The 27615-nt window shown below is 37.3% G+C and overlaps 1 long non-coding RNA gene across 2 annotated transcripts in view; it reads left to right on the plus strand.

The window, feature by feature from the left end:
• The window catches only part of LOC110347943 (uncharacterized), an 82416-nt gene that overhangs the window by 15714 nt on the left and 39087 nt on the right, over window positions 1-27615 (plus strand). The window contains exons 3-4 of one of the 2 annotated variants that reach the window (XR_002392873.2): window positions 14268-14579; window positions 21691-22860. This is a non-coding gene — a long non-coding RNA (uncharacterized LOC110347943). Of the gene's footprint in view, window positions 1-14267; window positions 14580-21690; window positions 22861-27615 lie in introns of those variants that run through there. The other variant, XR_002392872.2, reaches the window with a different exon arrangement.

The raw sequence follows: 27615 nt of genomic DNA on the forward strand, positions 1-27615 counted from the left end.
ACAATGGATTTGGGAGATGGCACTGGGCAGAATTTAACCCAACCCCCTGTTCTTTCACAGAATTCCTAGGAATAACTTTGGCAGGTCTTCTTGTGGCTCCTCTGCTCTTATTTAGGATAGATTTCTCTTGCATTCTTTAACATCTATGATATATGAAGTTTTTGTTGTTGTGACCAAAATACTTGACACACAAGTTAAAGGAAGACAGATTCATCAGGCTCATGGCTTGTGAGGTTTCAGTCCATGGTTGGCTGGCTCCAGGGCAGGAACATCATGGTGGAAGAGCACTGTGGAGTGAAGCTATTTACTTCATGGTGGCCAGGAAGCAGGGTACAGGAGAAGAGGGTCGTGAGAGCAATACTTTCTAAATGCATACCCCTAGTAACCTTCCTCTTCTAACTGAGTCCCACCTCCTAACAGCATATTCAGTTATAAAGAGCAATGAACTGATTTAATTGCCTCTCCAGGAATCTTCTAACCCAGTCAAATCAACTATTAAGATTACATGGTACACGTGGCCATTTTTCTGTTGAATTTACTTTTTGTTCTGCATGCTTAATTTAATATTTCATTTGATCTGCATGCCTAATTAGAGAATTTCTTATGAATACTTTTAAAGTAATACCTAAATAGCAATTATGGGATTAACATATGAAGGCCTTTTATCTCTGCCTTTTTTGTTTTAATTAACTTTTAAATTTGTGCATCTTTATGGGGTATGTTATAATAATTCAATGCATGTATACAATGTGTAATAATCAAATCAGGGTAATAAGGATTTCCATCATTTATCATTTTTATGTGTGGGGAATTTCGTACTCTTTTAGTCATTTTGAAATATATTTTAGTTTATTTTACCCAACATTAACTTTTCTATGATAAAGAAGAACTAGAAGTAATTCCTCTATTCTGTTTTTTGTGCACTTTCTTGAACTTCTTTCTATAATGATTCCTGCCTCTTTCCCCACCTCTCTACTCTCCCCAAACTCTAGTGACCACTATTTCATTCTGCTGTGCATAGTTGACTCACTCATTTCTAAAAGTGAGTGAGAACGTGTAGTATTTGTCTTTCTGTGTCTGGCTTGTTTCACTTAACATAATGACCTTCAATTCTATCCATGTTGCTGCAAATGACAGAATTTCATTTTTAAAATGGCAGAATGATAGTCCATTGTGTAAATACATCACATTAAAAATCTATTCATCCATTGAAGGCATTAGGTTAATTGCATATTTTGGCTATTGTAAATAGTGTTGTAATGAATACGGTAGGGCAAATACCTTTTTGGCATAATGATTTTATCTTCTTTGGGTTATATACCCAGTGGTGGAACTGCTGGATCATATGGTAGTTCTATTTTCAGTTGTTTGAAGAATCCCTGTACTGTTTCCCATTATGGCTGCCCTTGTTTACATCCCTGCTAACAGTGTATACTGTAACAGTTCCTGTTCTCTGCATCCCAGGTGGCATTTGCTAATTTGTGTCTTTTTGAGGACAGTCATTTTAACTGGGGTGAGACGATAGCTCTTTGTGGTTTTGATTTGCATTTCTCTGATAACTAATGAAATTGAGCTTTTTTCATATATTTGTAAGCAATTTGTATGTCTTCTTTTGAGAAACATTCATTCTTTAGTCCATTTTTAGGTAGGGGTGTGTGTGTGTGTGTGTGTGTGTGTGTGTGTTAAGCTATTGAGTTCTTTGTATATTCTGTATCTCAATCCCATATTACATATATCAATATAAATAATGTTTCCATTTTGTAAGCTGTGTCTTAATTGTGTTTACTATTTATTTTGCTGTGCAGAACATTCTTAGTATGATGTAATTCTATTTATGTATTTTTTACTTTTGTTTCCTGTGTTTTCGAGGCCCTATCTAGAAACATTGCCTATATCAGTGTCTTCCAGTGTTTCTCTTTTGTTTTTTTGTAGTAATTTCATGATTTTAGGTTTAGGATTTATGTCTTCCATCCATTTTAGGTTTATTTTTATAAATGGTGAGATAAAGGTTTTCACTGTCATTCTTCTGTATTTGCATGTTGAATTTTGCCAGTACCATCTGTCTATTCTTTACTGTATGATCTTGGTGATTTGGTAAAACATCAGTTGACTATATGTATGTAGATTAATTTCTGAGTTTTCTATTCTATTCCATTGCTCTGTGTGTGTTTTTCAATGCAAGAACCACATAGTTTTAATTATTATAGCTTTGCAGTATGTTTCAAACTCAGTTGTTATGACCCCACTGACCTTTGTGTCCCCCTACCCCCTTTTCTCCTCAGCTATTCTTGGTCTTTTGTGTGTCAGTATAAGCTTTAAGACTTTCTATTTTTGTGAAGAAAGTAATTGTGATGGGAATTGCATTGAATCTATAAATTGCTTTGGGTAGTGTAGTCATTTTAACAATATTGTTTCTTCTGATCCATGAACATGGGTTACCTTTCCTTCTTTTGTATGTACTCTACAATTTCTTTCATCAATTTTTTAGCTTTCAAATATAGAGATATTTCACTTCATTAAATTGTTTCCTAATTAATTATGTTTTTGTAGCTATTGTGAATGGAATTTATTGCTTAATTTTATTTTTCAAAAAGTTCATTATGGCCGGGGATTTAGCTCAGTGGGTCTGGTGCCTCCCTCGAAAGCACAAGGTTCCGAGTTTGATCCCCGGTACAAAAAAAAAAAAAAGTTCATTATTAGTGTGCAAATATGCTGTTGTTTTTGTATATTGATTTTGTAGCTGTAACTTTATTGAATTGGTTTACAAGTTCCAACAACATTTTGAGAGAGTATATAAGTTTTCCTTTGGATAGAATTGTGTCACCTGCAAACATAGATATTTTAATTTTAGTTTTTCCAAACAGGATGACATTTATTTCTTTTTTATTTCTTTTCCTGCCTAATTGCTCATAGATTAAAATAAGAGTGATGAAAGGGGACATCTTTGTCTTGTTCTTGATCTTAGAAGAAACACTTTCAGCTTTTCCACATTCGGCGTGTTATTGGCTATGGGTTTTTTCATATACCTATTTTCATATATACATAATACCTCTTACATTTAAAAGTATTTCCCTTCTATACCTAATGTGTTGGAGAGTTTTATTTTATCATGAAGCGATATTGATTATTATAATTTTCAGCAACTATGCAAGTAATAATATGATTTTTGTCCTTCATTCTGTTCATATGTTTTGTCATGTTTGAGTTGCGTATATCAAAACATCCTTGTATCCCTCAGACAAATTCCACTTGATTATGGCATATGATCTTTTTGATGCACTGTTGAATTTGGTTTACAATAAAACTTGAATTTTATTGAGAATTTTTGCATCTGTGTATCAGGAATGTGGTCCAATAGTTTCCTTTTCTTGTTGTATCTTTGCCTAATTTTCTTATCAGGGTAATTCTGGCCTAATAAAATAGAATTCCCTCTATTTCACTTTTTGGGAATAGTTTAAGAAGAATTAAATTAGTTTTTTACATTTTTTATAGAATTAACCTATATACCATCATGTCCTGGAGTTTTTTTTGATGAGAAATTTTCAATTACTGTTGCAATCTCATTAGTCATTATTGATATGTTTAGTTTTTCCACTTACTCTTGATTCAATTTTGGCAAGTTGTAGGTGTTTAGGCATTTCTTAATTTCTCCCAGGCTCTCCAGTTTTTAGCATGTAATTGTTCACAATAGTTTTGATGATCATTTGTATTACTCTAGTAGCTGTTGTAATGTTTCCATTTTCATTCCTGATTTTATTAGAGTCTTCTCTCTATTTTCTTGCTTACTCTAATTAAAGTTTACTCTAATTAAAAGTTGGGACTGCTGGTCTACTTCTATTGAGGTTTTTGGCCCTTTTTAATCTACTTTATGTCAGCATTTTGAGATCCTTGACCCCAGCTGGGGAGGCCTGCGTTGAAATTGTGAATTACTTTGTTCTTTGCCTTTCATTAGGTGCTATTTAAGTTACTGTTACTTTGCTAATTTCTAGAGGTTGTTTTCTCTCTCCCTCCCTCCTTCTCTCCTTCTTTAAAGGAAAACTCAAGATGTTCAAAAGAAGTGGAGGATTCTAAAATGTCTCACAAAATTCTCATGTATGTGGAAAGTGATTGAATCACAGGGGCACTATATTCATCAGTGGATTCATCCATTGATGAATTCAGTAATCAAATTTGCTGTCAGGAGGTGTTTCTTGATTGGAGGTGAGTCACTGGGGTGTGTGACTGCAGTCCTCAGTTCTTCCTTTCTCTTGCACTTCCTGCCTGCTGTGGGTTTTCCCTTTTCCTCTGCCAGGCCCCTTTGCCATGTAGTTCTGGCTTGGAGCCAGTAGACCGTAACCTGAAACTGTGAGCCAAAACAATCCTCTCCTTTATTCAGTTGTGGGCTCTTGATATTCTGTCCCAGTAATGAGAAAGTGATGAAGACAACCTCGTTTTGGTTTGCTTTTACTTTTTCCATTCTGTAAACTCTAGCCCTGACCTGGGACAATGGCTCGGGATGTAAACTATCTTGGAAGGACATGGACAACTTGACTATGGATTTAACCATGTGGGATATTCAGACCCTGTAGTGTTTTGGGACCCACAGCCTTCATTGTAAGGGATTTCTAGGAAGGAGGAGACAGGAAGAATTTTCCTTTGTGAAATGTGAATGAATACAGGGCTCAAACTTCAAATGTGCATTAATGTGTTTAGAGAAGTTACTTAAAATATGCTTGTTGAAGGAAAGAATGAAGTGTTTGGCCATTCTTTATACCTGAATCAAAAAGTTCATGAAATAACACCTAACTTAACATGTACCTTTTCTCATTCCCTTTAGTCTCCTTTCTTCTTTTCATTCCACTTTACTTAAAAAGAAAACTTTAGTTACAAACTGCCATATTTTTAATATTGGTTGCAGATCATTGGTTGGTTTCACGATTCACTAATGACTGGGTTAAAACCCAGATCCTGAAAAGCACTGTTAGAGAGGATTTAACCAAACCTTTTCCCCCCAGCATTCCACTATGACAAAGAACTTAATTCTACTTGAACTATAGAGTTCTGAAGTAATACTTAATTGCTTAAGGGGCATTGAGAATTGATGAAAATTTCCACAGAGACTCTGTCTCATTAGAAGGGTAGCAATATTATTGCATTAAAACAGCCAACTCTTATGGGGAAAAAATAAGAACCAAGATACATCATGTACAGGTACAAGCACCCAATGATAAATGTATTGTATACCTAAAATGTACCAATAAAAGAATTTAAGCAAAAAAAAAAAAGCCACCTCTTTGTATGGGTTTGAAAAGGTGAATGCTCAAATCCCACTGTATGTGAGAAAGTGTTTAGTAGTGTTTTATATCTGTGAAATGCCCCCCAATCTATTTTCAACTCAAACTTTAATCAGAAAGTTATTCTTCTGACCAGAACACATGGCATGGTGGACATATTGCTAATCACTGACTTCAAAATAACTCTCTAGAATTCAAAATACTGAGATCAGAAAAAGAGAGAAAGCTACAGGGTTACACACTTAAAGTATTATTCTTGTGTGTGAAAATAATTGGAATCAAGCATTTTTCAGAGTACTGTATCTTGAAGAGAGCAGTTCTGTCTAGCTTTATCACTAGTTACACCTACAATGAAAGGATAAACATTTTTAAAGTGCTGGCTGGTGTGGAATAAAACTATGGAAATGATGTGATCCTGAATAAAGAATCAGAGCAGTAAAGGTAGGAAGGGAAACCTTGATAAAAATGACCAGAAAAAATAAAGAACCATCATCTCTTAGCCACTCTGGACTAAGAATTTCCCCTAATATTTTTTAGTGAGAGGAGAATTAGAAATTGTTATCAGAGCCTCAAAATTGTTGTTTGTTACATGCAATCATACTTAAAATACATAAGCAGTCAATATGACATGGTTCTTATTTCACACCAGGAAATTAGGTATCCTCATGAAGTAATTTATGTGGCCTTCAAAAGTTGCAAAGCTAGGATGAAAATCAAAACTAAGATAAATCTATTCTTAACTGATTCCTTTCTTGTTCTAGGTATCATTGATGAGTGTAGTTTTTGCTGTTATCCATATAATAGAAATTCTAAAAAATACTCCCCTCCCTATAGAACTTGAATTATTAGGTAGGGCCAGCAACTATAGTCCAGATGGGAATTTATAAATGCATGCTGTCCCTATATCACTTCCTAGTAGATCTTGTATGTTGCCTAAAATCCTTGCTGTCTGTCTCTCCCTTCATATTTCCTTCCCTCCCTGAACCTCTCTCTTGCTCCCTTCCTTCCTTCTCCTCTTCCCCCCCTCTTCTTTATCTCCTTCCCTCCTCTCTCCCTCTTTCTTTTTCCCTTCATCTCTTCCTTTCTCACTCTTCCTTCGTCTCTTTCTATCTCCTCTCTTTTTCTCCCCCTTCCCCCCCCCCCACCCCGATTTAACCCAGGGCCTTTGCACTGAGCTACATCACCAGCCCCTTTATCCCTTCATATTTTTATTTTGAGACAGGATCTCTCATTAGGTTACTAAATTGCCCAGACTGGGCTTGAACTTGTGATCCTCCTGCTTCAATCTTTCAGAGTTCTGGGATTATAGGTGTGCACCACTATGCCTGGGTCCCTTGCTGTCTTTCTATGAGGGTTAGGGTTGGAGTTTGGGTTATGGTTTCTATAAGGACCTCTTCCTTTTCAGTGTCACTTTCCTCAAGGACCTAGTTTTGATGATGTTATTCCTATATCCTGGCCTTTAGCTTTTGTTTCTTTTAAGTGTTCCTTCAGAATGCAGTATAGTGTCCTAAGAAATTTCACTAAGATGTTAATGAATTAAGAATACTTCTGTAAAAAACATTTTCACTCTGCACCCTCTATGCCCTAACAAGTTAGATATAATTAATATGTATGCTTTAATTTGTTAATCAATTTTAAGGATATAAACCTCAAAGAAGTTGACTGGCCCTAATTCCTCCTCAAAAGGAGTATTCTACCAGCCAGAGTTTTAAGTGTCTTGATGTCTGTGACACATGTTTTTCTGGAGGGGAGAAAAGGGCAAGTTTTTTTCCTCTAAACTTTAGTGTTTTTTGGAGATTATTGGTAAATTCTTGCTTAGTAGTGGAGCAGCAAATCTTGTTTTGTAACATAGTGTGAGAATAAGACCGAAACCAGACTGCAACATTCAATTGACTGTATTCAGTTTGCTGCTGCTCTATGTTCCATGCTCTTCTAGGTAGTCCATGAAATAGATTACATGTAAGAGAATGGGAAGTGAAGAAAACAAACATCTTTTGAAAACTTTCCTATTTCTGGGGTTTTGTACGCAGCATCTGTATTGGCCAAGATCTTACTTGAGTATTCTTATCTATGTTTTAAAGAAGAAGGAAATGGGCCCATGCACTGTTTGTTCATGCCCACATAGATCACAGAGGCAGTATTTGAGCTTAGCTTGCTCTTTCTATCTCTAAAGTTCATACTTTTTCAGCTAGCCCATGAAAACTTCTACAAATCTTCACAAAGCTTATAATTCAGTATCACAGATATAAAAATGAGGGAACATGTATTATCAGTTAACATATGTTAAGTGTTCAGAAAATGAGTGCTCAACTGTGTGGAGATAAGACTGGATAAGTAAGATGACTTCATATGTGATCCCTCCATTTCCAAACTGATGCAGGGAGCTAAAGAGCCTCTCACACTCCTGCAGTGGGAAACAAGACCAGGTAAATCTCAAATTCATGACTTTCCTTGAGCGTGTTAGAGAACCTTTTAGAAAACCTTCCATGGGGTAGTGGTCAGTACCCAAATCTCTTACCCGTGTAGACAGTAGACATGGGTAAGAAGAGTTCCACTTGAGGAATTAGATAATTAGCAGGGGCTGAGTATGCACTAATGAAAACCCCAGGAGCCATAAAATTGAGTGAATCTGTAATCTCTTCAGGCTTTTTCTCCATAACCTTACCGACACTTGCAGTAAAGGTTGGAGAAGAGCTGAAGAAAGTACTGTACCCTTTCAGATGAAGACCCAAGGAGAGATAAAAGCAGCCCCTGAAGGATGGCTACTGAGTTTCACCTGGATTCTCCTCTCAGATTTTTACCATTTTCCTAGTCTTCAAAATTAGTTTAATGCCTGTATAATCTTGTATTATATGGAAAATAACATAATTTAATTATGTATCCCTATTATTGGATGTTTAGACACTTAACAACTTGGCAATAAAATGGTTTTTATGTGGGGACCCCAAAAAGGGGAGGGGAAGTCATGAAAAAACTGCCTTTAACAGCACTCCTTATGAAACACAGAGGAAATCCCATGTGATTATATTTTATAGTCACCCTCCATACAAGAAGAAGGTAGAATCCTAAAATGTAAACCAGTGGAGTGAATTTACTAAAGACTGATCTGTGGATGTTTTTCCATTTCTGCCTGCTAGACGTGTTTACCATTGAACTTCATACAAAAGTGCAGCCCAGTAAGTGTATGTTGTTGCAAACACATTTCCATCTTTCTTATTATTTCATCTCTGTACCTGCCTTCATTTGGGAGGAAAATCCACCTCATGGTATTATAGCCGTGTGGTGGTAAGAAACAAAGTACTTACATGTGACAGAGGAAATAGTGTAATAATTTCCTTGGTGTTAGAAAGGAAGGAAAATGGAGACAGCTCTCAGAAGTGATGAGCCACCATGGATAAAAATATATTTTTGGTAGTGGAGAAAGTAATATTCTAGAAACTAAGATTCTCGCTTTTCACAAAATGTAAAGAAAAGTTGGCAAGATTTTCAATGTTTTTAAGTTGATTAAATAGATAATTAGAAATTAATTTACTGTTGGTCTATGATAAAGTCACTCAAAAGTAACAAAAACATCTTTGTAAAGAAATTGAGCTTTCTAAGGGATAGTCTGCATTTATATAAAACTACATTTTTATACTCTGAGTTTTAAACTCTGAATTTAGCAAGGAGTTAACTCAGCATTCATCAATATGTTTCCTTTTGGATATCTTGCTTTTTCTTCTTATTCCTTCATAATTTTAGTGATACTTTTATAAAGAATTGAACAATCTTTCATTTTTATAAATATTTTCAGTTACATTTTATAGCAATGCAAATGTATTTTATTCCTTTAAGTTTTTGATTTTTAAGTCCTAGAATTCATCTGTGATCCAACTCAAAGTTTACGTTCCTTTTACTATAATAATTCCAAGATAATATAATGTCTTGGGTGTTCTGAAGCTTCAATGCTTTATGCTTGTTATAAAGCTGAATTCTTTTTACTTGCCCTTTGTGACTATAAATTCTTTCATCTAATTATTGCTGTCTTTCATCAACTCTGAAAAATTGTCAGCTATTATGCCTTTCCTATTATTATTTGTATATTTTCTCTCTGGAACTCTGATTAAGTAAATATAGTACCTTTTCATCCATTCTGTATGTCTTTTAATTTCTCTTTCATATTTCTTATCTCTTTGTTCATGGGAAATTTCTCAATATATATCTTTTGGCTCACTAATTCTCTGAATTGTGTCTAAGATGCTAATCTGTCCACACAATTTTCAATCTTACTGATTGTATTTTTATGATACATTTATATGTTATTTATAGCTTTTGTTTCATCTTGTTTTGTCACTTATGTGAACTGATTCATTAGGATTTATGCAATCTGAAGAGAAACCAGAGTATGAACTGATTCATTAAGAAAATCTGTGTATGTGAATCAAGATATGTTGCTATTAACTATGTGCTGTTAATAACTTGCTTTATTAATTAGCCTACAAAGTCCAAATTATTTTAAGGAAATGATAAGTAATTTTTATAGGTATGCATCTTGCAATATTTGAGACATATTTATACAAAAAATACTCCTTGTTTGCCCGAAATTCCAATTTAACTGTATATCTTACATTTTTATTTGTTAAATCTGGCAACCCTAGGAAATGCTGAGGCACTGTGTGGAGTAATGTGACATCTCTTACTCATTAGTGACAAAATGAAAGACATTTTCAGCCAGTGTGCAGGAACTTAGTATTGTAGGATCTAGACATTTTGTCAATAACGTATCGTAAATTATTCAGAAATCTCCCAATTTGTGAGCTTTTGCCATGAATCATGTGTGAATTGTGTTTATTTTATACTCCCAAAGAGCTGCTAAGTGACTTGTTCCCAACAGTTTTGCAATGTAAGAATAAAATTAAAACCTCAGGAACATGACAAATGATTGCTTGTCCTAGGCCTTTTCAGTGGGTTGCAAACTGTCAAAATCATAAATGTGAAAAATATATGATCATCAGAATTGTCAAATGTTTTGTTGAACACTGTGTTCTACTGACCCCGGGCTTCCTCTGAGGTAGTTCTAAGGCCACCTTGAGGGTAAAGTACTCAGACCCTGATGGAATGCAGTTAGCCTACTTCTCATCTGTGATATGGATTTAGACTACAAAATATTTATCTGAAGAGAATGTTTTGTTGTTAAGAAGTAATTTGAAAACCAATAATTTGGAAGCATACATGTTTTGGTGTGAGAAAAACTTGTCTTGCCCTGGTTTTGGCAATTGCCTTCGATTGTAACCATAGATTGGCAACTTAACTTCTCTAAACCCTCTTTTCCTTAAATGAGAAAAAGGTAACAACAAAACTTTCCTCATAAGTTTATTGTGGGGATGAAATGACATAAGGAATATAAAATATTTAACCCACCATATGGTTCATACAAATACACACTAAATACTAACTACTGTGATTATTACCCACTTAATGCTAAAAGTAATGTTTGAGTTGCTTAATAGTTCAATTCATATATTTGTGGCTACAAATATTGTCAGCGATGAATGTATGTTACTTGTTACTTGATTTAACCTTCACAGGAACATGTTGAGGTCAGTGTATTCTGGATTCTCATTCTCCAGAGGAGGACAAAAAGACTGAGCAGATCAATAAACAGCAGTGTCCACGGACCTGTGAGTGGCAGAGTAAAGATGTGCTGAAAACACGTGTGATATCCTTTCTATTATGCTCACACTACTTCCCCCAGAGTCAGCAAGGGATATGTCGACTATGATTTGTGATATTGCTTAAATTCTAAATCTATGGACTCTGTAGTTTTTCAGAGAAATCATAGTGTTAAATAATTGTGCAGTGTCTGGGAGTCAATGTTAATGTGATTAATATGAGTGATCAGCAGAAGACTTTTTGAGGGGTTTTGTTTCAAGTGCTCTCTGATACACTCTCAACTCCAGAGGACTATTTTTTGCTGCATTAATCAAGACAGCCATTAGGAGTGAAGGAAACCTTATGTCACCACACCCTTGAACACTCTTGCAGTACTCTCTTGTCATTATTTCTGCAGGTTAATGACTTCAAAAAGCATTCTGCCCCAGACAAAGTGAAGTGCTTCTGTAAATATACCATTACAGTGAATCACACCAAGCAAGGCTTCTCTTTGGGCTGCTGAAATGCACAAATGACTTATTTTTTCCAGTATTAAAATATGTTATAATTCACATCAGAATCTCGCAGTCATTGGGAATAGCAACACAGTTACTTCGCTAGGGATTTTAATCTGCTTAGTGAACTGGCATAAAATTGAAATATTATTTCTTTGCTTGAATTTCCACTTTAATATATGCCAATAAAAAATCATGAAACATTTGTCTCCTCTCTTTTTAGTTGCAATAATATTGTTGCTGTTTATGAGATATCATTTTGTGTTTGCCACCATCCACATACTATTTACACAACCTTGTGTACAACCTAGCAAGATAGGTCTCATTCTATTTTAAAGATGAGGAAACTAAAGCCAAATTAAAACTTCTCATTTTACTATCTAGAGGAAGCTGGAATCCAGTCCTAGGTTTTGTTAACTCTACAACCAAACTTCCTTCCCAATATAAATGCAGGTAATTCCAAACCTCAAACATCCAGGGTTTGACATTTATAGTTATAGGGTTATAATAAATCACCACTTAGGGGGTAGTGGAAATTAATAAAGTATGATAAATATGGTAAGAGTTTACCATTTATCAAAGATTTATTATGTCAGGCTTCATACAGCATTTTACAAATATTAACTGACTTATTATGCACAAAGCCATTAATGTAAATGTGTTTTTATACCAGAATTACAGATAAGAAAACTAAAGTGGAGAAAATTAAGTTGCTTATACTATTTCACATCTAGTAAAGTCAGATTTTGATGCGATTTAATGTGGCTGTAAATCTCTTCATCCCTAGATAATGCAGAATTATTGGGTCTAGTCATTCTCTTCCTTATTCGTATCTTTCCAGGTTCTGATTTTTGTGTTCCACCTTTTGGATACTCATACAAATTGCATGTTTAGAGGAATAGATAAAGAAAATATATTTACACATTATGAAGTACTACTCAGCTGTAAAGAAGAATAGGTTTGAGTCATTGTAGGAAAATGAATACACCTTCAGACCATAATATTAAGTGAAATAAATCAGACACATAAGTTTAAATAGTGTGTTGTTTCTCTTATGTGACACACTCAGAGTAAAAGTAAAGAGTAAAAGTTTGTGATAGCTAAAACTTGGAAACAGCCCAAATGCCCATCAACTGGAGACTGGATAAAGAAAATGTGGTTTTTTAATAAAATGGAGTACTACTCAGCCATAAAAAATGAGAATTTAGAGACATTTATAACTAAGTGGATGCACATTGAGGCAATACTCTTAAGTGAAATAAATAGGACACACGTGTAAATACCGAATAGTTTCTCTGGTGTGAGAAACTGAAAGTGTAAATAAGGACTAAATGTATAATAGGTAATGTGAAATAGGAAGAAAAGGGGCAAAGGGGAAGGAAGTGGGAGGGCTAGGGGAAAGGATAGAAGGGAATGGAATTAATATGAGAAAATGGAAAAATAGGAAAAAAATTTTTGTAAATGGGGAGGAATGGAGGGGTTGAAGGGAGGGCTGGGCAAGGGTGAAAAATAAGAACCAAGAGAGATTATGTAAAGGTGCAAATTTCCAATGATGAATGTCATTATATTGTATACCTAAAATGTACCAATGATTAGAATGAATAATCGATAATGTAAAATACGGAGAAAAGTTCCAAAGGGGTGGGGTAGTGGGAGGGGCAGGGGAAAGGAAAGAAGGGAAAGGAAAAATGATGAGAAATGGAAAAGATGGAAATAAAGTGTTTGTAAATAGGGAAGGGTGGAGGGGGTGAAGGAGGGGCTAGGAATGGGGAAAAAATAAGAACCAAGATGCATTATGTAAAGGTACAATTCCCAAAGAGAAATGTAATTGTGTTGTATACCTACAATGTACCAATAAAAGAATTTAATAAAAAAAAAGTAAAAGAAAAGATAGATAATAGGAAGTAGGGAGATAGATTGTTCACAGACGGGAAGAGGACCAAGAGATGAAGAGGGGAGGGGAAAGGACAAAGGGTGACACAAAGGAACTGGGATGTGTTGTGTACACGGACCAACTCCACACAAGGAATGAAAACATTATGTACTATGAACATAACACACAAAACAAAAAAAGGAAGGGGATCAAGTGATGAGTGGAGCAGAGAGGGAGGAGAGGGAGAGGGGATGCAAAGAGGCATTCAGATGTGTTAGGTACACGTACCAACCCCATACAAGGAAGTAGACATTGTGTGCTACATGCATGGACTAATAAACTGAAATAATACAAAAGAAATTGTGTGTTGATTTAGACTAGGGGATTTGATGTCTGTTTTTTCATTCAGGTTTTCACTCTTCTGTCTTCTGGAAGTGAGACAATATTTTCCATTTGAATTACCCATTAGTGTAGTAGGTTCACAGTATGAGGTTAAAAGCAATGTTTATTTTCTGTTTAAAAATGCATTTTCTATCATTTAAAAACAAACAATCCTCCTTTTCTTTATATATGTATATATATTCTCTCTCTATATTTTATATATATATTCTCTCTATTTTATATATATATATATAATTTAAAATTTTAAAAGAAATCTGTGTGGCCATGGAAAAGTTTTTTCCCTTTTAAAATCAAGTTTTTGTTATCATTTAAGAAATTTCAGGAACAGTTAAATCCTTTATTTTATAATTACTTTCTAAGCCAATTTTATAGTTACTTTCAAAATCTTACTTTTTTTTCCCTCTTATTTGGGCCACTTAAAAAACTGAAATACCTGTTATTTATTTATTTATTTATTTATTTATTTATTTATTTATTTATGCATTAGATATTGTGCCGGGCATCATGAGGGCACTTTTAAGAATGTGGAACCCATCTGATGTTTCTACTGTCCTTGTGACTGTCCTCATCCAGGGATCAACAGGACACCGAAAGGGAAGACAATAGAACAACCAACCCGGGAAGGCACATCTGTTGCTAAGCTGGCCACCTTCTCCAGTATACTTCCTCTTGTGACTGAAGCTCCACTTAGAACAAATTTGGCACGCAGAAGGAGCCATGCACAGGCTGTTCTGTGTTGCTAAGATGGGTTTTGGGAACCTTGCAAAAAAGGGACCAGAGTTTCTGGTTGCAGGGCCAGAGTGGAAATCATCCACACAGCAGAAGAAGAAGCTCTGGAGGTCGCCTCTGCTTAGGTCGATCTTGGTAACTTATGCTCTACAGCAGGTGAGTTTGAGGTGGACACACTGAATCACTATGGGGATCAAAGGGAGGCATTGCTCATGACCACGCAGGGAAAGCAGGCTCTCACTCAGCAGTTGAGCCTTGGCCCCAAATGATCTTGCTATTTTGTCCCCTCTGAAATTTTATATTTTGAATCTATTCCTAATGATTAAGAACATTTAAGGCAAGTTTTTCATTTAAATGAAAATATGACAAAAAAAATAACTTTCACTTATGTAATGTTTCTATAATTTGTGCCAGATGCTATTCTAGGTGATTTACACAGATTGTCTTGTTTAATCCTCAACACAGCAGATGACAGATGGGGAAGTAGAAGTACAGGGAAGGCTGTAGCTTTCCCAGGCACATGGTGAGTGAAGGAGAGGCTGGTTTTGAGAGGACAGGCTTCTGCTGCTTTCTGCCCTCAGTGATTATACCATACAGTATCAGATATGAATCTATTAGCCCTAATTGAATGCACTAAAATCAGTTAATGATGTTTCTGATTATAAAAATAAACCTAATAGGGTCTAGTTTATTATTACAACAGCAGTAATTCATTCATCTATTTAGCTAATTTCTACTGAGCTCCTGTTTTACACTTTTCACCATCTGAGGCCTACATAGTGTAAGATAGGAAGGACCCTTGACTTTGTAGATCATCTTGTCCGTTTGGGAACACAGAGGTAAAAATGAGTAATTTACAGACGAGTGTACAGATTTGACAGGGCAGAGGATCTAACCACATCTATGCAAAAGAGAGGACCTCCTTGAAGAGGTGGAGAGGGTGAGAAGGTCCTGAGGCAGAGGGAATGAGGACAGGGTCTAGGTGCATACAGCCAGGTACTGGAGCGGTGTTAGGCCAGAGAATACAAGCTGGAGCCTGAAGAGATCAGCTGAGTGTGCAGAAATAGCAGGAATGAGGCTGAAGAGCCACTCAGACCAGATCCTGGACAGTCATGGCTATAGCTGGGTTCAAAAGTTTCCCTTTTACCTGAAGGGCAAAGAAAACTTATTATATAAGGAAGATTTAAAGCTAGAAAGTATCATAACTAGATTTGCATTTTAGAAAAAAATATGATGGGTACTATGTGGAGAATAGATCGAAAGTTTATGTGTCAAAATCTGGAGATGGGAAGGCCAGATAGGAGGCAGTCCGATCTAGGGAACTTGTAGAGAATGAAAGAAATGGACAGAAATGTGTAAGAGGCAGAGTCAACAGGACACAGTGATTGACTGGATGTGAGGGTGAGAGGTGAAATGACAGGCATTTCTTGCTGTAGTCCTGGCAAGGGGGCCTGTGGCATTTCCTCAGAGGCAAAGGCTAGAAAGGTGCATAGGTTGCAGTGGAGAGGTGAGGACAATGGCGTTTCCCTGTGTGTGTTGGGTTTTAGATGCCTCTGGACCATATAAATGAACTTGCTGAAACAATGCCTATAATGAATATCAGATGCTCAGAAATATTGCTGAGTTGAATGAAGTGCAGGAGACAGTGGGTTATATGTACAGGTTTAGAGTTCAAAGTTAGACTTGCAGAGATACAGATAAAGATTCATAAAATTTTAGCATAGAGTTTAGAATCAGAGCCAAGGTGACACTGAGATGTGGTGTGTGAAGAGTAAGAAGGGCGGAAAGCCTGGGACTGGACCTTGGGTAGTGGCAACTTTCAATAAATGGACAGAGGAAGAGGATGCTGGAGACAAGATGGACCAGGAGTAGCCAAGGAAGTGGGAGGAATATCATGAGAGCTGTGTCACTGAAGTCCAGGAGATAGTTTATCTTCAGAGGCCAGACTGTCAAATGTCTCAAGCAGACCAAATGGCATCAGGACTGAAGGAGATCTTTTGGGTTTAGAAATGAGGAAGTCCTCAGTGACTGGGAACACTGGAAAGTGAAGAGGGCTGAAGCCAGATGGGAGTGGGCTACAGAATCCACGAAGGTTGAGAAAATGGAGATAGCAAAATGTGGACAACTACTGTGTAAGAGAACATTGGGAGCTGATGGAAGACACAACAGAGGTGATGAAGCAACCTTATCCTCTTCCCTCCCATTTCTTTTCCTGAATAATTCAATCCTGAAGCTACTGGTGGTGCAGAGCTAGAGAGATGTATACATGGAGGTCTGGCCAAGGAGGGATGTTGGAGCCCCGCCCGGTGAGGGCTTTGTCCGGGACAACTTTTCAATCCTTCTGTGTGTAACCTATCGCCCACCACCACTGCTGGCATCCCCTGTCTGTGGATGCTCTCCTCACATCCTGTCCCGGGCTCCTTCCACACATGGATGTGCTGTTCTCCTGACCCAGGCTCTGACAGCCACATTGAGTGTGCCCAAACTCTTTTACACTACTCACACCCACAGATGCCCTTTTTATTCTGAGTTCCTATGCCCATAGCAAGTTTTCCCCCATGTGAACCCCACTCATTCTCTGGGGCTCTGAGGCCCCTTTCCAAGCCACTTCTCACTGTGGACAAGCATCCTCACCCTGTCCACCCTGGGACACTTGTCCCAGGCTAGCCCCACCCAAGGATGCCTTCTCCCACCAGTTTAACCTTTCCCTTGTGTGGTCAACTCATCCCTCCCGGTGGTGGGCTCCAACATCCTACAATGGACCTGCCTGCTGTGAGGCTGACCCTCTTGTTTTCCTGCTCTTAATGGCTGTAGAACTAAGTTATTCAGAAAGGGAAAATGAAAAAAAGTTGTCCTTTATTGTAGATTTTATTTCTCATCTCTTCTATTCAGTACCAATAGTAGTCTTTTATAAGCTGTCCATGTTGGAGATTGTATGTGTGTGCAACAGATATTTTCCCCTGTTCTCTCCACCGAGAAAGCCTTGGAGGAGCAACTCCTTCTCTAGCAAGGAGTACAAGCCCAAGGCATGGCTTCCAAACATCATTTTCCACTAAAAAGGTTAAGAGGAACAGGGTATCTGTAGAAAAATGGTTAATTCTAGAGCTAGGGCATGGAAAATATCATGTGAGCCTGTTTGTACTGTAAAGAAATGCTCAAAGAATATAGGACTTATGAAAATAATTTATTTTTGTCATTCACTGGTCAAATCTTGAGCTGTTTAAGGCTCAGATGAATAAATGAACCACTGACTAAAAAATAAATTATCTAGCCATGCAGATATAAATAAATGAATACATTGAAACCTAGATGAAAAAGAGGATGTTTCTATAGTTTCAAAATACCTCTTCCACCAAGTAGTTTTCCCACAAAATACATATCAATGGAGAAAGGAGCAAGTTCACATGGAAAACCTGGCAAAAGGCAACCAGGGAGTCAAAGTTCACAACACTGAGATGAATCCAAACTGCAGCACTTGAGACGCAATGGGAAGAATGTACCATTGCCTCTGCCATGCTGCGGCCAGATTCCTAACAAGAATCTCATCATGGGAAGCAACAGATAAATGGAAACTGATGGACCTGTCGCAAAATAGCTGTCCTTTAACCCTGCAATGTGTCATGTAAGTACAAGAAAAGCCCGAGTGAGGGAGATTAAAGAGACAGGGTAACTGAATGCAGTGTGCGATTCTGAACTGGATCGTTTGCCGTAAAACCATTCTCGGACATTTGGAAATCTTGGAAGTGTCTGAAGATTGGTAATGTCTTATGTTAACTTCTTGACTTTTAGCTGTAATTTTGGACAATGGTTCTTGTTTGTAGTAAATATACACTAAAGTATTAGAGGGCAATTAGGGCACAGAATTTGGCATTATAATCCCAAATGGTTCAAAAGGAACGTTCTTTGTGCTGTCTTTGCAATTTTTCTTTCAGTTTGTGATTGCCTCAAAGTTATATTATATCCACAAATACAGTAACTCTACCAAAATGTGAATGGCTTTTCAAAATTTCCAATATACCTCCATACATATTAATTAGTCATTATAAAAATACAGTGAAGTATGAGGATGATTATTATTACTTATATATTCTATTATATATATTATATATTATAGATGAGGATTATTGTCCAGAGAAGTTAAGTGGCAAAGACCACACATTTTGTGGCTAAGCAGGAAGGAAGAAGGAGAGGCAAAGTCCCAGGGATCTTGCTGGGGAAAAAGCTGTGGGTGAGGATGTTAGGATAAGTATGGGGGCAGGGTAGCATCATGGCATCAAGATAGCTGCTGGCAGAAATATTTCAGAGGGGAATAGATGGAACAAGAGGACTCACCAGCTCAGAGAATACTTACTGGAGATCACTAACTAGCAATGGCTTTAGTTGGAGCTCAGAAGGTTTAATTTGGTTCTATACATAATTTGTCAATCACCAGAGAGGACTTGGTGATTCTGAAAACACCGGAAAAACAGGTTAAGAAGAAAGATGGTGTAAGCCTGATGAGAAAGAGTTCACAGAGAGTGATTAATGGAAAAATGGGAAATGAGAGATGGAACAGAAAGGTGGAGGAGTGGTGGGGTTGCCTGAAGATCTGTTTTTTCAAATGAAAGTATCCTGTGTGGGTTTGCTTATAAAAGACAAAGATTCGTGAACGGGGAAAGGCTGGAAACACGTGGGGACCATAGACGACGGTCACATAACCAAGGGCACTGAACACTTCTGGGGAGTGTTGGGCAGCCACATTAAAGGGAGAAGAGCCACGATCAGTGGCGGAGGGCCCAAGGGCTTGGGCTGTGAGCTGGCCTGCCTGGATTCTTATTTGGATTCTCCCATGTTTACATGTGACATTTGGGCAAGTAAGTAGAAACATATTTCTTTTACCTCTGTATCTTTAAAATGGTAAATCATAAAAGGACTACAAAGGATATGAAAGAATATATGTAAGAAGGCTAGAAAGTTCCTCACATAGTGGCAATAAATGTTCACTAGCATTATTTTAGCTAATGTACAGATGTCTGAAAACCTTTCTTCACTAGTTGAGAGGTAATGAGCAATTGAATCAAGTTATGGTAGAGAGATTTCAAGGAGGAGCTACATGTGAGACTTATGACAAACTAAAATATGGCAGGGTTGATACCATGTTTATACTAAAATATGGCAGCTGGTGAAAGCCTGGGAGTAAGACAGTGGATTTATGGCAGTGGCTAGAAGTTACTGTCATTCATTAAAATGGGAAATGTGACCTGAAGATAATGAATTCAGTTTTGAGATGCATTTGGTTTGAAGTGCTTTGTATGTCTAGATGGAGATGCCCTGTAAACAACTGGATAGAAGAATCTGATTTGATGGAGAGATCTGATTGGCTATAAATTTGCTAAACCTTGGAGCTAGATGAAATAATGGGAAAGAAAGTAGAACTACAGAGTTGAAGGACATGAGACAGGTTGTCACAGAGTCTATAAAAATTCATTTTGAAATAAAGAAAGCCAAATAGGGTGCCCTTGTGGGTTTGGATAAGGCAGATCTCCAGTTAAGGTCAAGGAAAAGACATGGGATTCTGGTTGATATTATCAATTGGCCATTGATAGTGCAGAGGAATGTTTTGGCTATGTGGTGGGAAATTTGGGGAACTTAAGATACAACTTCCTTCAGTTTGACCCAGGCACTAGGCCTTTGTAATTGATTATATTCACACATGACTGCCATAATACTTTCCATTGCCCAGAGCTGAACAGAAAGCCTAACTGGGAGGAACTGTTGCTACAATCAGCATGGTTTATGTCTGATCCTGTCTTTAGTTGATTGTTATGCCTCAGAAGTCCTGGTGAGGCACTTCTATGTGCCTCCCTGACAGATGGGAATGAGTGTAGTTAACCAATGTTTTGGGTATGTGCATCACTATTAATGATAGCAGGATTTTCTGTGAAGAGTGTCTAGGCATGAGGTGAAGAGGATAAAATGTCATTGCATCTCCAGAAAGGGAATGGATTAATGCTGAAAACTTACCAATTGCTTATGCAAGTTAAAAGTTTGTTAAATTTCACTCTGGATTTGTGTTCATCTTATGATAATGAAGCTTTTCCTTTTCTGATTCAGCTATCCAGAGGAAGAACAAATCCATTTAATAACCCAGAGTAACTTTTATCTCTGATCAGATGACTCGGGAGCAAAACAAAGAAGTAAAGTGTAGAACTTTGTGTGTGCCTTATATCACATTGCTTCTATAGAAGACAGAAAAATTTGTAGTTGCCTAGGGAGAATATGAAATGAAAGAAAATGTCAAGAACTTAATCTATAAAATATGTTAATATTTTGAATATACAAATAATAATAAAATTTAGGCCACAGAGTTAGAATTCTGTGACTGTACACATTTAATACAAAATAGGGAATTCAAGAAAATTCCAGATAATCACAGAAAAAAAAGTATTTTACTCACTTAATTTTTGGCCAAAATTTCATTCTGTATAAAGCTTTTGATTTTTTTTCATTTTGCTTTTAGTATATAATATGTACTTTAATATATAGTTATAACTATATGATAGTGTGATTCAGGTATTTATTATTTGGTAACAAACTACTCCAAAATGTAGTAGTTGAAGTAAATATTTATTTCTCTTATAACTTAGTGGGTTGGAATTAGGGAGGATGAAGGCTCATTTCTGCCCAGGTGCTCCCACTTGGGTGCCTGGGGCTGGATGTTCCACTTTCAGGTGGGACCTTCTTTCATGTCTGGGATGTTGGTCTTCTTTAGTACCTCTTCCCTCCCTCCTCATTGTGTCTCAGCCTTCAGACAACCTTTCTCAGAATAGTGACATCAGGGAAGTCTTTTGGTTTAAAGAAGCAGGAAGCAGATAATTCCAGGCCTATTGAAGATCATGCCTACTCCCAGCACAGCATCCATCACTTCTGCCATATTCTATCCGCCAAAGCAGACAGATGGGTTGCACAATTTGAGAAAACAAAGAAATAAAGAAATCATCTCCAGGTGATTGTTATACAGTGCATACCAAAGTTATTGGAGGGCATTTTTGAGCATGCCTTTGGAGACAGAGAGACTTGGTTTCAGATCTGGTTCTTTCTGGCAATGAGCTGTGTGGCCTAGAGAGTTTCCTAATCTGCAAGTTGTGTCTAATGACAATGCCTGCTTTACTATGTTGTTTCTGAAAATAAAATACATACCACATGTGAAGCCTATAGCATAGTGTCCAGGACATTGTGAGCAACATTAATAATAAAAATTTAGTGAATTAATGGGTTTCATTCACAGAACAGGAGAAATGATACTCTTGATCTACGCTGAGGCTTCATCTACATGAATATCCTGGACCTGAATTGTGGCCACAATTAGATTCACCAGTGCGTCACTGGGCCGAAGGTGGATGTACATTTTTTCCCTAGAAGCCTTCAGATGTGAACCTGTCCTGTATGTTTAGGAGGTTGAATTGTTCCATGTGTAATAGGGAACCAACTTACTGGTCAGTGAGTAGCTTAAAGCTGGCAAGAACCTCAAAATTGTTTGGACCAGTTCAGTGAATTGGTGGGTACAATTTGGGTCTTAAGACTCTTGTGTTTCATGGTTAGGCGAATGTCAAATAAAGTGGTACCTTGGGTCACAAAATTAATTTGTTCTACAATTTTGGAAAAGGTGGCCAGGGTCATGTTTGTTATCTGATGCAGAGTCTGACAACAAAAACAAAATTTTGTCAACCTGTTCTGTTTGTGAACCAAATTGTTTGCAAACAAAATCATTCATGAAGCAAAGTACCACTGTGTATGCTAAAATGACCTGTATGAATGTAGGGCCTGATGTTCCATGGCAGGGCATCTTGTTCTCAGCTAAAGAAGAAACTGAAGCATACATTTACTAACAGTTTTTTGTTGTACTAGATTTATAGTTAAAATATTAAGCATGGACTACTGTGAATTAATTCTGAGAAACTCAAAAGCTGAAAAATTTTCATGTTTTATACTTCACCAAAACCTCAGAAGAGACTCTTCAAGTATTTGATTCGGTTCTGTATGTCAGCCGCTGTGGGTATGTAACATCTGAAAAGTGGGCAATGTGTGTTTGTGACAGTGAAAGAGCAGAAAAGTGGTCAGAAGAGGAAAAATACACAGGTCCTCCTCCTCACATCTTGCTGTAGTCCAATGGAACTCCTTCTTGAACAGCCCAGGAAGATGTCCATTGATAAAATTAGAATGAAATTTGTACATGCCTTGTGAATTTTCTGTGTGTTGTCCCTTAAGAAAAAAATCAACTGCACACATTGAAAGTTCTTCTAAGGCACCCAGGGCTTTGTGGCTGGCACTGATCTTTATTTACCTAGCTAATAAAGTTCCAAAGCATTCCTAATTAACTAACTTCTTTATCTTTCTGTTATCTTTTTCCTCTCCTCTTCCTTTTTATATTTTTCAAATGTACCTCTTCATATTTATTTCTCCCCTCATCTACCCATTTCATTCTGATCTCCACCTATCCCTCTTAATAGTACGGAGCCTTGGTATGAATGACAACTCAACAGTTGCCATTTGTTAAGCATTTAAAAATGTGTCACATTATACAACTTCCTTTCTTTTTTCTTCCTTCCCGTTTCCTCCCTGACAGAATGTTTTTGTTTTATATTTGGAATCACAAAGATACGTTTGTCTCTTTTTTGTCAGAACAGCGAACACAGTCATGAGAGGGTTCTCTCCTTTTGTTCCCATGTTCAAAATGTAGGAGGAAGAAGCCATTTGGGAGCAAAGGACAGATATAGACATGCTCACTTCTTCTCAGGAGCCATGTCTAACAGAGTTGATTAATACGCTGTTTTATTTCATTGTAAATATTTTGTGACCAAGAAAGGGAGAAAGGGCTCAGATCATTCCCTTCATCCTGCAGTGGCTGTCCAGATAGCCATGGGCTTTAGAGGCTTAGGGAACACTTGTGCTAAGAGTTCTCTGATTGCCTGTTGGACCTTGCTTGGGCCCGCCAAGAGTTGAGAATTTGTTGGTGGAAGTAGACAGAGGTGCCCTTCCTCTGTGCCATGCACAAGTATGGGTATTTTCAGTCTTTAAAATCAGACATCACACCTTAGTATCATACAGATGTGAAAACTCAAAAAAAAATTCTGTCAAAAAAATATTCTGCTTTTCTCTGAGCCCATCCTCAGTATTTCTTTCAGGACAGGTATTTTATGAGACAGCACCCCTAGGAAATACACTGAAATCTCTTCTATATAAGTATGAATTATAGAACTAACAAGAGGTTTTTGTTTTATCAAAAGCTTTAAAAACCAAATCAGAGGAGGTAATCTTTTCAATAGCTTTTTGGAAATGGTAAAATTAAGTGGATTTAAGGAGTTGTGTTTTCCCTGCTATTGCCGGAGTACAACCCACTTCTCTTTAAAACTTTTTTCATATCTGTCAGGAAGGGACATAAGCATGACTCCAGAAATACATATTCCAGGGAAAGACATAAATTCACTTCTAAAGAGTCAGAAAGTAGAAGGAAGCTGAAACGAAGGTGGCCCGAATGAAATGAATGAGAAACCACTCCTAACACAGTCTTGCTTAGGACAGACTGGTGACATGATTGATCCTTTTGGAGGCTAAATTTTGGAGGCTAAAAGAGCCTGGACTCGAAAGGGGAGGAATAGGAGGAAGGGACATAATTAACATGAATTATGCCAGGAGTTTTCCACCTGTTACTTTTAGCTAACGTAGCCCATATACAAGGGGTGACCAAACTAGAGTAAATGACACATTGCCATTAATCCCCCTCAAATACCCTCCTTCACTTTGAACACACTTATAACATTGTTCTTGCCAGTTTCTGAAGCAGTTCTGGAAGTCCTCTTTTGTGGGTGTCTTGATCAGATGTGATCAAATATATGATGATGAATGCTATTGCTGAGTCCCATCCAACTGAAAGGCAGGCTCAGTGTGTTCCAATTCAACCTATTCACCAGATCTGGCCCTGTACCATTTTTGGCTCTTCCTTAAAGTCAAAATAACCATGAAAGGATTTGAATCAATTCAGGACATTGAAACAGCCAGGATGAGGCAACTAAAGACACTCAGAAAGAAAGACTTCCAAAACTGCTTCAGAAAGTGGCAAGAATAGTGGGACAATTGTGTTTGAAGCAGCTGGGGGTATAATAAAGGAGATTAATGGCAATGTGTCTTTTATGGTAATATATTTTTAAAATTTAACCATTCACTGTAGTTTTTGAATATACCTCATAGTTATCCAAAATGTAGAATCAGTGAGGTCACATTGCTGCAACATGGCTGAAGCAGGATGTGAACACACATCTGTCTCATGAGCTTGTGTTTATTCTACTGCAGCACCTTGGTGCTTCATTGAAGTGAAGGTGCTTAAAACTTCTTAAGTTATTGGAATCATTATGTCATTGAGGCAGGTAATTTTCTCCTTCTAGTTCAAGCCCAGAATAGTTCTCACCTGTTCCTCTTACCTATGTATGACACCCAATGTACCAGGCTTACCTATTATTGATAAATGTTTAAGCTTGATTATATCTCACCTAATTTTGCTAACACATATGAGCGTGAGCTTTCACATGGTTTTATGTATTTCTAGATCTAATGATTTACTCTCCTACAGAACTTTCATATATTTTATAGGCATTCTCAGGGGGAAGAGGATTTTAAATTTAGTTGTTGTTTTATGTATTTTGATTCATCAGAAATTCCTCAAAAGTGGAAATGACTGTACTAATCACATCCTACAGGAACTGTTACCTAAGCAGCTATCTACTTGAATTCAGTATTGAGTGTCTACTCTTTTTTGATAGATCATCTTCATTGTGGTCCACTCGGATTCATGATATAACAGCTCAAACAAGGAAGTGCAGCTGTTTGCTGGAATCTATGCTAGGCTCTATCCATATCATGTAGTTACTCAATAATGACACCCTGTCACTTAAAATGGGATTTTGCATGAGTGCTTCATAAACCAAATTACCCTCTTGAAGGCAGCTTATTTCCAGACCCATATTCAAAAAGTACGACACAAGAAAGGACACATTAGAAGTCCCACTACCTTGATTTCATTTCTGGCTTTGCCACAGTTTACCTATGATTACAGATGGTAGAACATTAAAGTGACCCACTTTCCAGTTTTTGATGATTATCCACTTTCTTGTGCAGAAAGGGGCTGACCAAGGAGCCAGCATTTTCTCATCTACAGGTCCAAGAATGAATCAAGGGTCTGGGAGTTAATTTTCACAGCTGAGAAAACAAGGGTGGCTAAACATGTTTATGACATTCATAGTCTTGGACTTCTTGCCACACCCATGTTGCTATTAAACACATGGTGTGATCTGTCAGCCTGCGCTGTGATACACTGAGATCGGAGGAACCAACAAGCACTCTGAAATCTTAATTTCAGGAAAAAACTCCAGTATCTATTTTAGCAACACAAAACTCACCATTTGGACTTGACTGGGCCCTTAACCCTCTACTCTTTTTTTTTTTTAAGAATATTAAATTCTTTTATTGGTACATTGTAGGTATACAACACAATTGCATTTCTCATTGGGAATTTTACCTTTACATAATGCACCTTGGTTCTTGTTTTTTCCCCATTCCTAGCCCTTCCTTCACACCCTCCACCCTTCCCTATTTACAAAGACTTTATTTCCATTTTTTCCATTTCTCATCATTTTTCCTTTCCCTTCTTTCCTTTCCCCTGCCCCTCCCACTACCCCTACCCCTTTGGACCTTTTCTTCCTATTTTACATTATCGATTATTCATTCTAATCATTGGTACATTTTAGGTATACAATATAATGACATTCATCATTGGAAATTTGCACCTTTACATAGTCTCTCTTGGTTCTTATTTTTCACCCTTGCCCAGCCCTCCCTTCAACCCCTCCATTCCTCCCTATTTACAAAGATTTTGTTCCTATTTTTCCATTTTCTCATATTAACTCCATACCCTTCTTTCCTTTCCCCTAGCCCTCCCACTTCCTTCCCCTTTGCCCCTTTTCTTCCTATTTCACAATACCTATTATACACTTAGTTCTTATTTACACTTTCAGTTTCTCACACCAGAGAAACTATTCAGTATTTACACGTGTGTCCTATTTATTTCACTTAAGAGTATCGCCTCAATGTGCATCCACTTAGTTATATATGTCTCTAAATTCTCATTTTTTATGGCTGAGTAGTACTCCATTTTATTAACAAACCACATTTTCTTTATCCAGTCTCCAGTTGATGGGCATTTGGGCTGTTTCCAAGTTTTAGCTATTACAAACTGCGCTGCTATGAACATGGGTGCACATATATCACTGTGGTATGATTCTTTTAATTCTTTGGGGAAGATCCCCAGCAGGGGAATAGCAGGGTCAAATGGGACTTCCAGTCCTAGTTCTTTGAGGTATCTCCATACTGATTTCCACAGTGGTTGCACCCTCTACACTCCCACCAGCAGTGGAGCAGGGTTCCTCTTTCCTCACAGCCCCACCAGCATTGGTTATTGGTTGATTTCATGATAGCAGCCATTCTTTCTGGAGTGAAGTGGAATCTCAGCGTTGTTTTCATTTGCATCTCTCAAATGACCAGTGATGTTGAACATTTTTTCATGTATTTATTTGCTATTTCTACTTCTTTGTGTGAGAAATATCTGTTCATTTCAGATGCCCATTTTTGGATTGGGTCTTTAAATTTGGGAGGTCTGATCTTTTTAAGTTCTTTATAGATTCGAGATAGTAGACCTTTGTCTGAGGAAGAGCAGGTGAAGATTTTTTCCCACATTGTGGGTTGTCTCTTCACACTGCTGGTGGTTTCTCTTGCTGTGCAGAAGCCTTTTAATAAGAAGAGATCCCATTTGTTGATTGTGCTAGTTCATGGGCAACTGAGGTTTTGTTCATGAAATCTTTTCCTACACCAATGTCTTCCAGGGTTCTACCTAACCTCTGTTCCAACTGGTTCAGAGTTTCTATTTTAATATTTAGATCTTTAATCCATTTTGATTTTAGTTTAGTGCATGGTGAGAGATACAGGTCTAGTTTTAATCTTTGGCAAGTTGAAGCCCAATTTTTCCAGCACCATTTATTAAAGAGGCTATCTTTCCTCCAGTGAGGGTGTTTGGCTCCTTTGTCAAAGATAAGATGGCTGAGTGTGTCTGGCATTGTTTCTGCATCTTCTAATCTGTTCCACTGGTCCTCAAGTCTGTTTCTTT

The sequence above is a fragment of the Heterocephalus glaber genome, unplaced genomic scaffold, assembly GCF_053883595.1.
Source record: "Heterocephalus glaber isolate CG9 unplaced genomic scaffold, H.glaber_assembly_v1.0 deba00001457, whole genome shotgun sequence".
Classification (NCBI taxonomy): Eukaryota; Metazoa; Chordata; class Mammalia; order Rodentia; family Bathyergidae; genus Heterocephalus; species Heterocephalus glaber.